This window comes from Chaetura pelagica, unplaced genomic scaffold (genome assembly GCF_000747805.2).
Source record: "Chaetura pelagica isolate M959 unplaced genomic scaffold, ChaPel_1.0 scaffold76, whole genome shotgun sequence".
Taxonomy (NCBI): domain Eukaryota; kingdom Metazoa; phylum Chordata; class Aves; order Apodiformes; family Apodidae; genus Chaetura; species Chaetura pelagica.
This window is the reverse complement of record NW_009970723.1, coordinates 13,575,881-13,593,170: the sequence shown is the minus strand read 5'-3', so window position 1 is coordinate 13,593,170 and position 17,290 is coordinate 13,575,881.

Sequence of the window (17,290 nt, the reverse complement as noted above, 5' to 3'; positions counted from 1 at the left end):
CGCTTGTCCCGTCGTGGCGGCGTTGGGGGCTTGTTTATTCGGTGTTTACTTTTAAGAACGCAGTGACCAGGGGAGACCTCTGTGTGATGTCTTTTCCAGGGCACTGTGTCCGTGTCCTGCCCGTGGCCAGAGAGGCCCGGCTTTGCTGAATAAAACGTGAAGAGCCTAAGCCGGAGACGGCGCTAGGAGCTGAAGATTTAATTTCCCCTATTTTATAATCCACATAAACTTTCCATATCCAGATCGCATAGTGAAAGGGTTTACGCCTTGAGTATACACCACATGAAGAGGTACCTGCTTTCGTTTGGTTTCAGCTCGAGAACTGACAGTGTGTGTCTTGCCGCTGGGTTTTTGGGGACTGGGGTCAACTATCAAGGATGAACCATCCGTTGCTCCAGCCACCCTGTGTGCAGGGAACAAATCCCTGATGACGAGTTAGAGAAGCTCTGAGGGGCCTGCAGCCGGGAAGGGGGCGAGGGGCCTGCCCACCAGGCCCGCCTTGGTCTCTGCACCATTTCATGTTCTGACATGGTGGCTTCTGGTGGTCACCAGTCGTTGCTGTGAAGGGCTTCTTAGTAAAGAAGGCTCCCATTTTCAACACTGTGTAGTTGTTAAGAAATAAATATACCTCTGCTTAAAACATTCAAAAAAAGGTAATAGATTTTTTACTTCATATATGCTAAAGGAATTGTTTTTCAGAAAACACCACCAGAAACTTGCGTGACCCTCAACTCTGACAAGATCTCTTCTGAAAAATGCCTCAGACTCCATACTCAAAATTAATCCTCTGCCGTCATGAGTGAATGCCTAGTATCAGGAAAACTTCCTGTATTTATTGTCTTGCTTGTATTTATTGTCTTGCTAGAATAAGCTACTAATTCTTAATACAATCTACAATGTAAATACATGTAATTACTTTGACAGCTAAAAGGCCTCAAGTGTGATTCAAATGCTGGTGTAGAAGACTGTATGTCTAATTTTATTTCCCTCAAAAGTGATTTTTGATGTTCTAAGTCACTTAATAGTTCAGACCTTATATAGCACATCTGCACTTCCAGTTCATTTTACAAAGCCAGCATCCATATTACCTCAACAATTCCAAAAACATTGATGTATTTATTCTTATAGTGTTCCTCTGAGTAGGGAACAATTACTCCAGTTTGACAAGGAATAAATACAGAAAGGTGACATGCCAGATCTGTAAAGTGTTTAGCACACACATGCTCTGCATATTACAGGGTAATGCTGAAATAGCTGAGGTAAAACAAGAAACTAGTTTTCAGAGTGTGGTGCTGCTGAATTGCTGAGCTAGCAGTAATACCTGATGTGGGATGCAGACAGAATTTTTAAGTAAGTGATTTGAAAATTGTAATCCTTTTAAAAGCTCTGTCAGCTGCCACCTAATGCTGAAGGAACTGAAATTAGAGAAGTGTGAGTTTGAAGTGTTTGGGAGGAGTCTGGACTTTCAGTCTCCTGAACATCTAGCCCTGTGCTTCTGCACCTGCCCACAACTTTCTGTTTTGGCAGGAGATGGCAGACAGAACCTCACAGGCGCTTTGTCTAGTTACTGTTCTTAGTGATAACTCTGATGTCTCTCCTAGGTAGGTTTAGAGAGCTCCCCAGTTGTTCTGGGTTGTTCCCTAAGACGTGCAGCACTCCACCTGCACTGTAAGAACCCTGAAGTTATGCACTGTAAGTGTTGCCTGCTGCCTTTTTTGGACGTAGTCTCGAAGGACTTGCCTAAAATCACATACGCTGTGTTCTGTTGAGCTCAAAACTGACCCTTCTACTGCATTCTTCTGCTCTCATTGTGGAGGAGAAAACCATCCACACTCACCAAGAGACAGAATTATTGTTACAATATCCTATTATGCCAGATACTGTTACAGTTGGAAGGAGAAATGTTTTTGGTATTAAGCTTTTTCTTCTTGGAAACTAAAACAGTGGTTTTAGAAGCTCTTTTGAATGCCAAGGAGCTCCATCACTTGATTCAAAGTTTAAAGTGTTTTGCTAATAAAGCTTAAAATACTCTAAAAAGAGAATAGTAATATGAAATCCCTTTTCTTAATCTGTCATGTTCAGCTCTTGTGCCACTTTTGCAAGAACCAACTGTAAAGGTAGAGATCCAAATCTCTCACAGTAATGGTAAATGCAAGGTGTTTTGAGGGTACTATTTAAAAGTGTAGAAAACTTACTGTAAGCTTTTTGCAAGTAGCACAGTTAGTTCTACATACTACCAAAGTACATGGAAACAAAATAACAAATAACTTTTTTTTTTATTTGCTCAGTTTCCTATTGAAAAGCCTTTATCTTTTTCTATGAAACTCATCAATCAGTTCAGTAATAATTCAATCAGAATTATGGTTCACAGAAGTGCTAGCTACCGTGGAAAAGGAGCACAGTAATTTAATTTACATATTACTAACATAGCAAAGTATGGAAATCTGAGTCCTATGGATGAGATATGGGGCATATAGAGATATTTGTGCTCATCACCTAGTAGGGTCTAGAACATATGGGGGAGGTAGCCGATGAGAAGCTGGATATGAGCCATCAGTGTGTGCTGGAGCCCAGAGAGCCAGCTGTGTCCTGGGCTGCGTCAAAAGAAGTGTGGCCAGCAGGGCCAGGGAGGGGATTCTGCCCCTCTACTCTGCCCTGGTGAGACCCCACTGTGTACAGCTCTGGAGCCCTCAGCACAAGAAAGATATGGACCTGTTGGAGAAGGTCCAGAAAAGGGCCACCAAGATGATCAAAGGGCTGGAGCACCTCTGCTATGAAGACAGGCTGAGAGAGTTGGGGATGTTCAGCCTAGAGAAGAGAAGGCTCTGGGGAGAACTTATAGCACCTTCCAGTACTTGAAAGAGGCCTACAGGAAAGCTGGGGAGGGGCTTTTCATCAGAGAAGATAGTGGTAGGACAAGGGGTAATGGTTTTAAACTGAGAGAGGGGAGATTTAGTTTAGACATCAGGAAGAAATTCTTCATCATCTGGGTAGTAAGGTGCTGGAATGGGTTGCCCAGGGAGGTTGTTGATGCCCCATCCCTGGAGGTTTTTAAGGCCAGGTTGGAGGAGGTTTTGTGCAACCTGGTCTAGTGGTGGGGTTCCCTGCTCATGGCGGGGGAGTTGGAACTTGGTGATCTTTAAGGTCCCTTCCAACCTTAATGGTTCTATGCTTCTGTATTTTAGTTCAGTAATGTTGCAGGGTTAGTTTAGTAATATAGAAATAATAGCATTCTTCAACTAGGTAGAGAGGAGAAAACAAATTCAGGACAGTCCTGGCACATGTAAGAGTGTACATGTGCAGGATCCATGAATAAAGTAATCATTTTGTCTTCTGTGTGAAGCAAATTATTTATTTGCACTTTTCTCCTGTGCAAGAGTATGAACAAACTTCATTTTGTTGATGGAGCATTTACAAATACTATTAGCTTGTGTAGTGATTGTAAAGATGAGTCCCAGAAGATAAATTAGTGAATGAAAAATACAGGAAATTCAATAAATTTGAATCATACAACTTAAGGACTATGCCTTAATGTAGGTGCCTTTGAGCCTAATCCTACTCAGCATTCATTTGTTAACATAAGAACTTCAGATACTTTCTTACATCATTTAAAATTTCCCAACATGAAATAAAAATAGGTATGAAATAAATTAATAACTTTGATTTAAGGGAATTACTGTGACGGATAACATATAGAGGAGAATATTTTAACATGCTTTTGAGTTTTATTACAGCATCGCCACAAATAAGAAATGCCAAATAAAAATTTTGTAAGTCATCCTGAAAATTTTGAAGGTTTTTTCCTTATTTTTTTATGAGCACAAGCTATTATGTATTGGAACATATATAGCATAGCAAAACAGTAACATTTTGAATTTTTAATTCAGCATTAGTCAACTTAAAAATAATTCCCACTTTCTGACTCCTAAACTGGAGGACAAGAGGAGACTATAGCAGGAGGAGATTTTTATCCTTAAACTATAAATCTTCCAGGCTATTGACACTCACAAATGGAGAACACTGCCAGAATTACATCATCCAGCATGCCATGAAAAAAGTCAAAGAGGAAACACTTTTGGAAAGCTGGGGAAAACAAGAAATATAAATCAACTTGATGAATTGACAACGTTAACAACCCTTAAACAAGTCAAACAGCACTTCCTCTAGGGCTTGATACTCTAAACTGTATCCTGAGAGCCTCTTGAGATTGATTTGAAAATGGCAGTGAGGTGAACAAACACCACAGATCCAAGTTTCTGAGTTCATATGGTAAGGTAGTATGTAGCTTTTACCAGTTGAGTGTGTATGAGGTTCAAGCAGCTGCTCCAAGACAGCTCTGTGCATGCTTAATTATGAATTTTGGTAGTCTTAACTAGATCCTGTGGGCATTAATTAAATGTAAGAATAAATTAATAGTAATATGTTGCAGAGGCTTGAATTTGGTGCTGGAAACTGTTATTTCCTGTAGCTAAAGTGAACACATTTTCAGCAAGGGGCTGCCTTTATCCAGGGCAGGTGGGGAGTGGAGGAGGGGATGTCAGGCTGGGACGAAGCCTGGGACTGATGTGGATGTCCCTTGGGCCTGACTTCCCTTCTGTCCTGGTGGATGCCAAGAATGGGGCCAGCCCTGCTGGGAGATGAGCAGTCAGGCTGTGCTGCCCCAGTCCTCAGCAGCGGTGTGGGAGTCTAGTGTGTGAATTACCGACTGACTTAATGCCACAGTTTTCACCTTGTTTCTGCTCCTCAGGCAGCGTGAGTGCACTGCTCTCCTTTACCAGGCCTGCAGGGCTCAGCGGTCTTGTGCTTGCTTGCAGCAAGGAGCAATCCCCCCTCTAAGGGCAGAGCAGAAGAATACATGTCTTGCCCAGACGCCTGCTGTGATGACTACTTCTCTCCTGCACGAGAAACAAGGACGAGAAGCAGCAGGACCAGAGAGAGCCTCCCTGCCAGGGTAGCAAACACTCCAGTGCTCCCGAGCTATCAGCTGCGGGGGAAGTGGATGAAGAAGAGTCAGAGGGAGGGCTTGGGGCCAGCGTCTGCAGCTGAGCAGGTCCCACAGGCTCCCTGAAGGGTGGTGGTGGAAGCTGCAGGCAGCTGTCTGCCTGTAGGCCTGCAGCAAGAGGGGTGGGGGGTTCCCTGCTGTGCTCACCTCTCCAGCTCCCAGACAGGTTACTTGTCTCCTCATAGCTGCAGTCTTGTGTCATATATATTTGGGGTCTCTTTTGACTGACTTGAAATAAATTGTACAGAAGTTAAGGGAATTACAGTGCTCTCTGCAGGCTGAAGTCTGCTCTCAGAATGTTTTTTTAATGCCCTCCTGGCATCCTGAGCATTTAAAAATCTCATTTCTGAACCATGGGTCTGTCTCACAATGAATTCTATTGTGCTTTCCCCAAGTTCTTATTTACTAATTTTGTTCCTTTTTCCAAATTCTCTCCTTGAGTTCAGCTATGTCTCATTATTTTTACAATGTTTCTGAGATTATTTTGATAGGACAACCCCTGGACTTGGAGGGGAAATTATCTCTTTGTAAGGTAGCATGTTTTATTTGTGGATACAGTGGTTTGTGCTTCTACCCTTAAAAAGAAAAGTAAACAGGGACTGGTTATCATACCTGCCAAGGCAAAGTTATGGTGGCAGCTTGTTGGTGGTAGCTAATCCATTCTTACTTCAGCAGAGGCAGAAATTACTTCCATGTTGCTCCTTGAGCAAGGCACCTCCTCACCTTGAGGGAAATAATAAATCTTTGTATACACATTTCTCATCTCTAATATAGAAGTCAAATACAGATTTGATAAAAATCAAAATACAGGAAGCTGATACAACTTACCTAAACTCCTAAAGCAAAATGAGGGACTTATGCCCCATGCATGCACAATCAAATTGGCCAATTTGAAAGTCCTTATTCCTGGTTTTAACCATATTGCTATTCAGTATTCACACACAATTGTTTTATGAGCTGCTCACAATGTATGTTGCCAGGTCCTGCCAGGGTACATTTGTGAGGTGTCAAACTTAGGCATTAATTTTTCTAGGTATTCCAGCCTTTCACCTGCCTTGACTTCTTAGAAGCTTAGTGGCAATGAATACTTTGTTATTTGTAATTTAACCCCTCATTTTCCTTACAAACTGTTCCAGGCTGCTTGTCCAACATTTATGAATTTCCACAGTGCCAGCTAGTTGCTGTTTTACAAATCCAACCAATTGTTCTCACATTCTGTGTCACTGATTAGAAAAGTAGAATCTGTATCCAAAGGACGGGTCTTGTCTGGAGGAGCCACAGTGAACATCACCACTGCAGTTTAACACACATCAGTATTGGCAGCAGCCTCCTCAGCTGCATTTTCACTCTACCAGAGCCATGACCACACCAAACATATGAAACAGCTCAACTGGGAATAAAAAAATTCATGAGAAGGCCAAGAATGCCTTAAGTACGTATCCTGATACAAAAACCTGAATTAGATAATTACCGATTATCTGAATGCTGGGCCTTCTTTTTGGAGACAGAATCAAGCTTAGAAGAGCAGCAACAGAACATGGGCTCTGCAATAGCAGGTTCCCTCAGCAGGCACAGCGTGTGTGCTCTGAACCTGCACTATGAGATGGCCTGGGGAACTTCTCTACAGATGACTTGGGCAGTGCAGCCTCACCTGCATCCCAATCTACCAGATAGTCTCAATTTCTGCCTTCTTTCCTTGATTTTGGAAGAAAAATGTCAAAGAAGGGAGGAAGTTTTCTCATGGGTTGATAATGAAAACTGTGATAAGGAGGATTCTGACTTCCCTAGGGCATCACTAGCTTTGATTTAGGATAGAAACTTGAGTGGATGATTTACACATTTCCTCTGCCTTGCCACATCCTTACCAGTATGGCTGCCAAATGAGACAAATAACATTTTAAAAGCACAAGCCAAAGAGAAAATGCCTCTTAATATTGTAAACTGAGATTCTAATTACCCTGACATTGTTACACACTGGAGCTGTTACATAAGATTTAAAAATAATATATGATACATCATTACAATCTGCATCAGTGAGTGTTAATGGACTGCAGCTTCAGAAAAAAAAAATAATAATCAAGACAAGGCTGTGATTTTGCCTGCAAATAATATGACCCTTGGAAACTGTTCATGTTAAAAGTCAGCAGCAGAAGGATTCATCTCACTTCACAGGAAGTGCATGCAGTCTTGATGTCTATATACAAGCTATTTATCTCAAGTTCAATTTGCAGTCAGTGGAGCAAATTAAGCATTTGTGGGGTGCATTGTCCAAGGCATAAGCTAAATCACAACCTAAAAGCAACTCTTTCTTTCTATTAACTGTAAAGGGATTCAAGAGGTCTAGCTCAGATACAGATGTCTTCATTGACAATGTCCATGTTTAGTTAGATGCATTCTCCCTAGAGGAATTATCTCCTGTCCCTGCTTGAGTCTTGCTACAGCCACTGAAAATGGAAAAGAGATAAAAAATGCTTTTAGCAAGTATCTGTCTCTTAGGGAATGAGTCATTAATGTTGTCAACAAAAAGCTCCTGAGAGTCTTCTTTCTTCAATCCAATGATGTTCTTCCTTTCTCTCCCCATTGTAGTAAGTGATATATGCAAGTTTTTATACATCTACTAATTGGTAAGTTAAGGAAATACTCATGCCCACTTTGTTCATGTATATATTTTGCAGTCAGCAGACTTTTATAAAAGAGTGTCTTGTAAGAAAGTTCTTCCCTGGTGTGAAGTGCCACTATGCTTTTCCAGCCAGGAACCTGTGGAATATTTGTGTTCCTAACAAGATGATCGGTTTGAAAAGGGCAATGCTGCCCTGAGTAGTGAGAGACATCTTTTGTGACTGTGTCCTGATTACAGAAAAATTGCTGTGCACCAAGACAGGACATCAAGGAAAAAATTTGTTAAGATAATTAAGTGTTTTGTAAATGACTACTTGGACAAATTATGGAGCCTTTGTTCCTGTAGGATATTAAGAACAAATAAAACAGGAATTATTGCATTAGGGGATGGATTTCATGTTTCTTTGACTTGTTATGGTATTTGTGTGAAAAAGAAGCAAACAGCTTGCCTGTTGACATGACTGCAGTTGCTTTGCCTTCCAATGTTCACCTCTGAATTACCTGTCTTGGATACGTGTAGTCATGATAAAACCATAAAATGCAAACTGTAGCTTTGGAATACTTAAAACACGATACAAGAGGAGGGGAGGAGAAACTGTATGTACTTGATTTAAAACAAAACACTTAATTAACTATTTTTATTTTACACTGAAAGCACATGGAGTTCTGTGGGGTGAGCTGCCTGCTGATCAACATGAATATGGCACTGCTGCTGCAGATGGCCAGAGGATTAACCCTGATGGTCATTCCATGGGTGCTGAAGCAGCTCAGCAACTGAAAGGGCAAGGCCGTCCCCTCTTCTTTCACACTTGTTCACGGGAGAGAAGATTAGAAGGGAAAGTAGAAGGCAGAGGGAAAAGACGGTAGAGGGCATCACTTTAGGGAGATCATACTTAGGCCATGTTTGATATTAGGCTGCAAAGCTGGTGTAAAGATTTGCTTGTCTTATCCAGACCTATTGTCTCATCCCTGAGAACACAGTGTGTCCTCAGTTGTGCTGGTACAACTGTTCTCTGGTTCTCAATCAGTAAATATAGGCATGTAAAAACCCAAAAAGAGCTTTGAAATAGGAGAATCATTTTCTCCAGCTCAGGGCCAGGGATCTAGTCTCTCAGTTAAGTTAACCATATTGAAGCAGCAATGCACTGTGGCCAAGGATAGGAAAAAAATAGCAAAGGATTTCCTTAAACATGGAATAATGAATACCTTCTGTAGTGGAACTGCAGCTGCATGGTGTGACTATTCATCTCTTGAACTTTAATTTTATACACACTTTAGTTTTGGAATTACTCTGCATTTTAGTTTTGCTGAGCCTCATTTGCACATTATTTTAGCATTTAAAAGAAAACACTTGTTTGCTTTTGGCACAGCTGACTGCGGGCTTGTTCAGCTTTCTTTATCACATATTTTGCAGTTTAATAAAATTCAGTGTTTGTTGAACAATTTATTGCTGTAAATGCAATTGCAATAAAACAGAAAGCCTGAAGACATCACTGAAATATTACAAACCACCAAGCAATCTGTGCAAGCCTCAGAAACAGAGTCCCATGATCTCAAAATTGCAGGCAGAAAGAGCTCCAATTAAATAAATACTTAATTCAGCAGAAAAATCAATGTTTTACGCACTACCAGACTTAGAATTTATCAGGGATAACATCTGCCCTACAGATCAGCATCTTATTCAATGCAGTATTACAACAGTAGGAGCGCTTCCAGTCTGCAGAATAACACATGAGTTAGCAGGTGACTTCTTGAAAGGATAACTATGTGTGGCATGAATGTGAACACGTACATACTTCGGGTGCCATATGGGCTATATTTATTTGGTGTATATATGCAGAGGAGAAAGTAGTATATGTGTTACATTTTGTATATTAAAACAGGTGTTGTTGCTTTTTGTAAAATACTTTTTGTCCTTCTCATGCTTTTCTGGGAAGGCAGAAAAAGTAAGCAGGAAAAAAAATGTGAAGAATTTCAATAACAAAAGGTGCTATAAAAATACTATTGACCATAAAGTGATCCTGAAAATTTTGTAATTATTATACACTAAAGTTCCAGTGTGACCTTCCTGATTTCCCTGCTCTCTTCAACTGGGACCTGCATTGCCTCTGGGAGCCCTGTCCAGATTTTCAGATCAGCTAATGAGTTCATCAGTATCCAGACATTATTCCAGTAATAATAAAAAACCCCTCCAGTTTCCCATATGTTGCAAATAGGTAAAGCAGGTCATCATCATATGTATAGTATTTGTAATATTGGCATTCAAGTGACTCTGGAAACCATGCCTTCTTTCCTCCAGCCTTTCCAGTTAATAATCCACCACCATTCTGCAACCATTATAGGCTGTAATAGTATTCACTGGGTGGATGTACTTTGTGTATATTTGGCTTCTTAAGTCCTGGCAGGAGAAGCTAGATGGAATTCCTCAAAATAACAGAAGGCACCTGCACCCTATTGAGATTGTTATTAGTGGGGGAGAATAAAGATCTCATCTTGTCCAAGAGTCTGTGTGTCTTATCTGCTCCAAACACAGATGTATATCTTGCCAATGCCTCCCATGCTGGTGCTCATAAGCTTGCTCCACGGTCATCCATGGTTGTAAAGAACATCGTGGTTTACTCATTCACTTGCTTCTTTGGTGAAAGGGCAAATAATTAGTATATTTGTACCATCTATGACCTTACTGCAGCTTGCAAGCCCTATTCTCTGAGCAATATTTATCACTCAGAGGTTAACAACTTTTAAAACAGCATCACAAATCTGTACTAATCCATGCAAAGGTTTCTCAAGAAGATATGCTAATCTTGATTGGCTTTCAGATCATGATCTGGTGCTAGCATAAGCCCTCAATAGCAGAGTGATGGGTAGACTTTGTAGGTTGACTGAGGGATAGGAGATCATTTGAAGCAATGGGTTTTCCAGATCTCTCACATTTTGTTTCTGCAGTCCAGATCTTCTGGCCTTGAACATCTTGGAAAATTTGCTGAAGTCCTTCAGCTTCTCTCTGACCATTTGCCTGCCTCACAACCATTTGGTCTGCATTCTAAGAAATTCTTCTGATGGATCTGTTGTTTCTTCATACCATACCACTAGGTTTTGCCCTTGAAACTTCTGTGAATGTTTTCTTTGAGATGATACAGTAATTTCACATGTATTGCAATAGGAACCTTGCCATGGCACTCCCAAAGTGAAGAATGGTTGCAGACTTTTTCTAGTCCCACAAGGATTCTTTTGCCTGCTGGCCTACGCTTCTGAGCCTTAAAATTAACAATACACTCATCTTTCAGTTCTACCCATCTGCTTGCTCTCTTCCATTGTACATCTATTAATCTTTAACAAGAGCTCCTCTGTAAGGCAGACCTGTCTTTTCTTTGTGTGGATTTTAAGTTCTCCCAGCTTTCTGAATAGCATTCTGCCTTTTGTTCTTTCTGATTACCTCCTAAATATCATAATGATTTCTACTTATGCTGTGACCACTGACTGCCTCCACCATATTTCTTCTTTACATCTTGATACAGAATCTCCTTTCTCTTCCATCTTTTGTTTCTCCTCTTCATTCTGCAGTGAAGGAAATAGCCTAATAATTATTTTTTTCTGTGTTGTCCTCCAGGTCATATGATGAGTTACTGTTACCACTCATAGATCAGTGTTTCAGGTCTCATCAATATATATCTGCAAATTGTGCTTTTCCTCTCCTTTTTTCCATTATATGCCTCTCTGGACCTCACTGTGGACTCCAGACACATTTCTGGGTCTTCTTTTCCCTGGGGCATATCAGATTACCTGACACAAACTCAAAGGTAACATTCAACCTGTAACTGTTGTGACAGATAGTCCTCATTATCTGCAATTTTCCAGATCTCTTCCACTTCTCATGCAGCTACTGTAAAAAACCCACCACTACAACCACATAATACCCAGAATCCCCTCCAACCTTTTGCTCCTTATATTGTCTGACTGCTTAGGTAAAGGACTCAGGTATTGACAAATTAAGTTTTAACTTTTCATAATTCAAAAGGAATGTTTCACTTTGGAAGTAAAACATTTGACAATGGCAATTCTAAAAGAGCAGATCTTTTCTTTCCACAAAAAAACATTAACAGTGATAACCGTACTTGTTAAGGATGAAAATAAACCAGTGCTGGTTATAGAGCAGATCATCTTGAGTGCTGTTATGCAGCATGTGCAGGATAACCAGGTGATCAGGCCCAGTCAACGTGGATTTATGAAAGGCAGGTCCTGTTTGACAAACCTGATCTCTTTTTATGACTGGGTGACCTGCTTATTGGATGATGGAAAGGCTCTGGATGTTGTCTGTCTTGACTTTAGTAAGGCATGTGGCACCATTTCCCACAGAATTCTCCTGGAGAAATTGGCTGCTCATGGCTTGGATGGGAATATGCTTCACTGGCTTAAAAACTTCTACCTGTTCTATGGTGAGGCCCTGTTACTGCAATAGCGAGTGTGTCTGCAGTAAATCCTGAGGGCAGTTGATTAACCCTCTGTGCATCTATGGAGGTGATCCTGTATACTTCCCAAATATGGCCTGATCAGCTTCTGCATTGCTTATCGAGTGTGCAGAGCCAGAAATCAGAGGAGTCTCTGCCCTCTTTGCACTTCACACCATGCTTAAGTAGCCCAGCTTCATAACAGCCCAGTTGCAATAATAACAAATTGTATGAGGTGCTGATATAACGCACTTCAGTATATGAAGCTGCTGAACAAACAGATGTGTATTATTTAATTTTCCATATAGAGGCTGATAACCATGAGGAAGTATGTCCTAAACTCTAACAATCTTTTTAAATTATTATTATTTTTTTTATTTTTTTATGCTGAAATGTATCTGCAGGCATTCCTTTGGTCTCTTGACACATCTTGCTAGTTTTTGGTAAAGGCCAATAGCACAAAGTTGAAGTGAATATTATGTCTTTCCTAAACTGTATAAGCTTACATCCAACTTTGTTGGAAATTAAAGGACATAGTCTCTGACCAGATAATTTCACACATTTGCTATTTTTGTTTTGTGCTCTAAGTAATAAAAAAGTAGTTACATTAATACCATTATGAGAACATCAAGCAACTACAAACCCAAGACCTACCTAGGTTTTAATGAGATTGTGCTGGAAGTGCAAGTCAAAAAGGCATTATTTTTCCTTCAAATTAGATGATGTATTCTATTGTCTCTTTTAAACTAAGTATTTCCTCTCATTTCTTTTTTTATTTCTCATTTGCTGTTTCATGTGAGTGCAATCTTTGGGTAAGGCAGCAGTGAATGTAGAAACGCGTGATGTGTACTTAGAGGTGGGTAAGTAGAATGCTCATGTAGGATCTGCAAAAATTAACATATTTGAAGGACACCAAAATTAACTGCATATGGTAATTTTTTAAATTTCTGCTTCACTCATCTCCAGGTCTTAAACCTTAATATCTTGAGATGATTGTGAGTGCCTATGCATCCAGACTTACCAAGGAAGCCAAACACTTTTATAGCCACATGAAATCATCCACTGCCTTTTGTCTATACTACTTTTCTCAAAGGGACCAAAGTATAAGGGAGGTTATAATCTCAAGCTGCACTCCAGACCTGTCTCAAACACAGCTTTGACGTCAACAGCCCTTCCTTTCAAAACGACTGCATGTCTTCCAGCTTCTGAAAGTAAGCCACAGATGGAAACTTTGACCAGGGAGGAGCACAGTTTATGTGCTGAAATAGTTTCTTGTGGAAATCCAGAGACTGTGCATATGTCTTTCCACTAGTTCCACAGGCAAGAGGAAAAAAAAATGGTGAATATGCACATTTTAACAGCCCCTCTCAGGCATAAGAAACTATACTGTGTTGTCATTTACACTCATGACATCTCTTGAAGAGCTGGCATGATAGAAGCAGAAGTGAGAGCTGATGGCTAGATCACCCCTAATTATAAGTAACAACCGTCTGGAGGTTAGGGGAGAAAAATGTCCATGATGGTCCTACAATGGAGTTGCCTCTAGTGAATGAATCACAGGGCCTGAATTCAAAGCCAGATACCAGGATGTGAGAGCTTTCTGACTGAAAGACCCCTTGAAGTGAGAATGAAGAGGATTATTGAAACTTTTTTGGTAATATAAAAAAAGCTCATGCTTGGGGGCAGTGCTGTTCAGACTATCATATTCTGTCTCCTGGAATTCTTGATGAAAGAACTGCACTTCCCATGGGTGAGGTCTCAGAGGCTGTGGTTGATGTGGTCCTCACTGGCTACACCTATACAAGTAAATCCATGTACGCAGGACCATTCTTTGGTGCAGCAGCAAAATGGCACTGAATGGTCTGCATCTCTACTGTTCAGCTCTCTTGCCCTCCAAAACATGATGGCTGCATCCAAACTGCAATGACGTCTGGCCAGTGCCTCTTCCTGAATTGCATCCAGGAAATACGTAGGAGATTTCTAGCTGGCCTTGGACACTGCCATCCTAGGGATTATTATGGCAATTTAATAGTGGACAAAGTTGATTTGCTGCTTCTGGGAACACTGATTAGCTCCCCTAGATATAGTCATTGGGCACCGTTTAGAAGAGTGAATGACACCACTGGCACATGTAAATTGAGAGATGTGGCGGAGATCAAAGGAACGGCAGTTACTGAGCTCAGATATTGGCTGGTGAGTGGCAGTGGATTTGTGAAATCCTTGCTTTTAGATGGTAATATGTATTGGCACCGTATTATTTTAATTATTTTAAGCTTTCATAGCTTTTATATTTTTTCTGCCTGTACAAGCCTGTTATAAATCTAGGGGAAAATTTTTCAGTTTCATGAAATATTTTTTTCTCTGTGACAGATCCGACAAATATTATTTTGAAGATATGTTCATACTGAATGGGCAGAAAAGTAGAAAAACATGTCCTTCAGTGTTTGGAGGAATTAGCTGGTTATACTCACACTCTCAGTTCTCCTAGATGCATCACAGAGAGCTTTGATTTGAAAAGACAAGCAGAATCTGGACCAGTACATGTGTAACAAATTATGTAGTCATCAGCACTTTTCTTGGCAAATAAATGGCTGCTAAAAATGGTGGTTGTTACTGTCTTCCCCTCAATTTCACAGTAGTTCTACAATGAGTACCAGAGATGTATTAGCAAAGCAGTTGAAAGTTTCAACCACAACATTCTTCTCAAAGGTATCACTGCTAGAAACTCCAAGGTCATTAAGTGAAAAGAACAAGAACTTATTCCACTTCATGAACCACAAACTGTCTCTGAACTAAAAACGTGCAAAAGTTGTCAAAAATCTAGCTACTGTGTACCTCATCATACATGAAGGGTCGTCACTGGATCATTTCTCGGCTGAGTAGTTCAGGCTGTTGCTCAAAAAATATTTTACTTCTGAAAGTCAAAGTGAAAGAAATGTCTCCACTGATGAAGTGAACTTATCCTTAGATTCAGCATCATCTTTCTTTTACTCCATATTTATTTTTATTATGAAGAGAGCACGTTATATTACCAGTACATTTTATTGGGTAATTCTATAGGTCACACTTTGTTCTGCTGTAATCCTGATGCATCAAGCACAGTTTATGTACTAAAAAAATGGAGGAATGGTATATTTAGGCATTTGGAGGGGGTTCATATAAAATGGTCTAACTCATATTAAAGTGAGCAATTTTTAGAAAGAATGTGCATTGCTGTATTGATACTTCCTCCTAGTAAACAAGAAAACTAACATTTTTGTAACTGTAAAAATCAAGAAATGTCAAAATTCTTTAGGAATTACAGTTTAGGGTGCTAGAGATGGTATGAGAGCTGGTTGGAACTCTTAGTTTGTAATTTGTGTAGATTAACTGCTTGTATTTTTACGTACAGTTAATGCTCTGAGTTCTTAGCAAATCTAACTGAAACTTAAATAATCTAGGTCAAATTCAGTATGCATTGATATTCTACCAGTGCCTTTTTACTGTTCTCATTTTCCATCTTTATTCAATAACACAAAAGCCTTTTGTTTCTGTAGGAGAGGATCTGCCCAAAATCCTTTGGAGAACCAAAACAGTACTGATGTCCTGTAGATGCCAAAAGAAGTTGTACCTAAATGTCTGTAATAATTCTAAGCAAAGATGGTGGGATTTGTTCCATACTTTTATTTTACATTCCTATCTTCAGACTATCTCCTTGGCTGAGAAACATCACCTTTTATTTTTCTGGAGGTGAAAAAATCATGTTGAGGTAATTTTTAGCAGAGAAAAAGAGCTCTTTTGTCCTGTTAGGAATTTCTAACTGAACTTGTTTAGTCACAGCTATGAGAAAACTTGGCTGAAGTTTCTAACTGAGATGCCACTGCTAAATTGACTAGACAGCTATAAGGGTTGCATTTGACTGAAAAATCACTTCTGAAAATACTCACTGGACATCTGTCAAGAAGCACCTCCTCACTCATGATCTCACATAGGAAATGGGAAGGGCATACATTATTTATCTGCTGAGTTTGATAAGGCTGAGTCTGAAAAAGCAATTGTATAAAGAATACTGCTATGTTCAGAACAAATTTACCCCTCAAATTTTTGCCTTCTCCTGAAGGAGAGGGTGGAAAATCCTTCAGGAGCTAAATTAAGTTAGTCAGATGCTGGACTATACAGTGTACATTTTCAAAGGTCAGGATGCACAAGCAGCAGTGTGGTTACAATATCACCTTGGCTTTCGTCTGCCTGTGTATTCTGTGAGCAATGTGTGCAGAACACAAGGGAACTAACATGTACCACAAAATCCGTGCTGCAGTAGAGGGGAGGAGTGGTAATACCTTGTTTTCAGTAGCAGTTGCTCCATGCTTACAATGCATTTTTGCAATATTTCACTTGTAGGGAACAGATTTACTTGATTATTATTATTTTTTTTGGTGAATTTATTGTTATTTTGAACTCTACAGGCCATTAATTTGCTACAGTAATTCAATGTCATCTTAATTTAATAGTCCCGGTTCCTGAAATTAACTGGCCTGTGAAGTAAGCAGTAAGTCCCAGCCCAAGAAACTGCTGTCACAGATACAGTAACATTGGATGACTTTGCCTCAGCTTTAGATGCCTAGGTTTGAAAATCTTCAACAGCTGCACCACTCTGTTTTATAACAAATAGTTTGTAAAAACCTTTGGCCCATGAAAGGGTTTCATACACATTTTGTTTTCATTGGAAATGGTTAGGAAATTGTGACTGCCCTGTACTTGATGTGTATGTGCTTGGCTGAACACTGCAGCCTATCAAAGGAAAAGAGACCACTGCAGACAACAGCAGCTTCCACCGTCTTCTGGACGGCAAAGCCCAGCTGTGGGGAAACCGCCAAGGTAATCCTCCCGGCGTTCCACTGCTGCTGCTCTGAAGGAAATGAGTACATCTTGTGGGTACTATGAATTACAAAGATAAACTTGGACAACCACAAAAAAAGCATTCAAAATTAAATGCAGCCTGACTCCTGTTTCATTTTCCTTTTGGAGGTACACAGCTCATTGTCTGTTTCGGTGTTACCCAACCACAAATACTTCTCATCTCCTGCAAGCCACATTGCTGTTGAATGACAGTGACGACCCAGCCAGTCTGTCTAAAAATGTCAGGGGAAGAGAAAAAACAGATTACAAGTGACACAACGAATGCTCCTTTCCTGTTACAAATTCCACATTAAATCTAAGTAATTACTTGGCTGCAGTGATA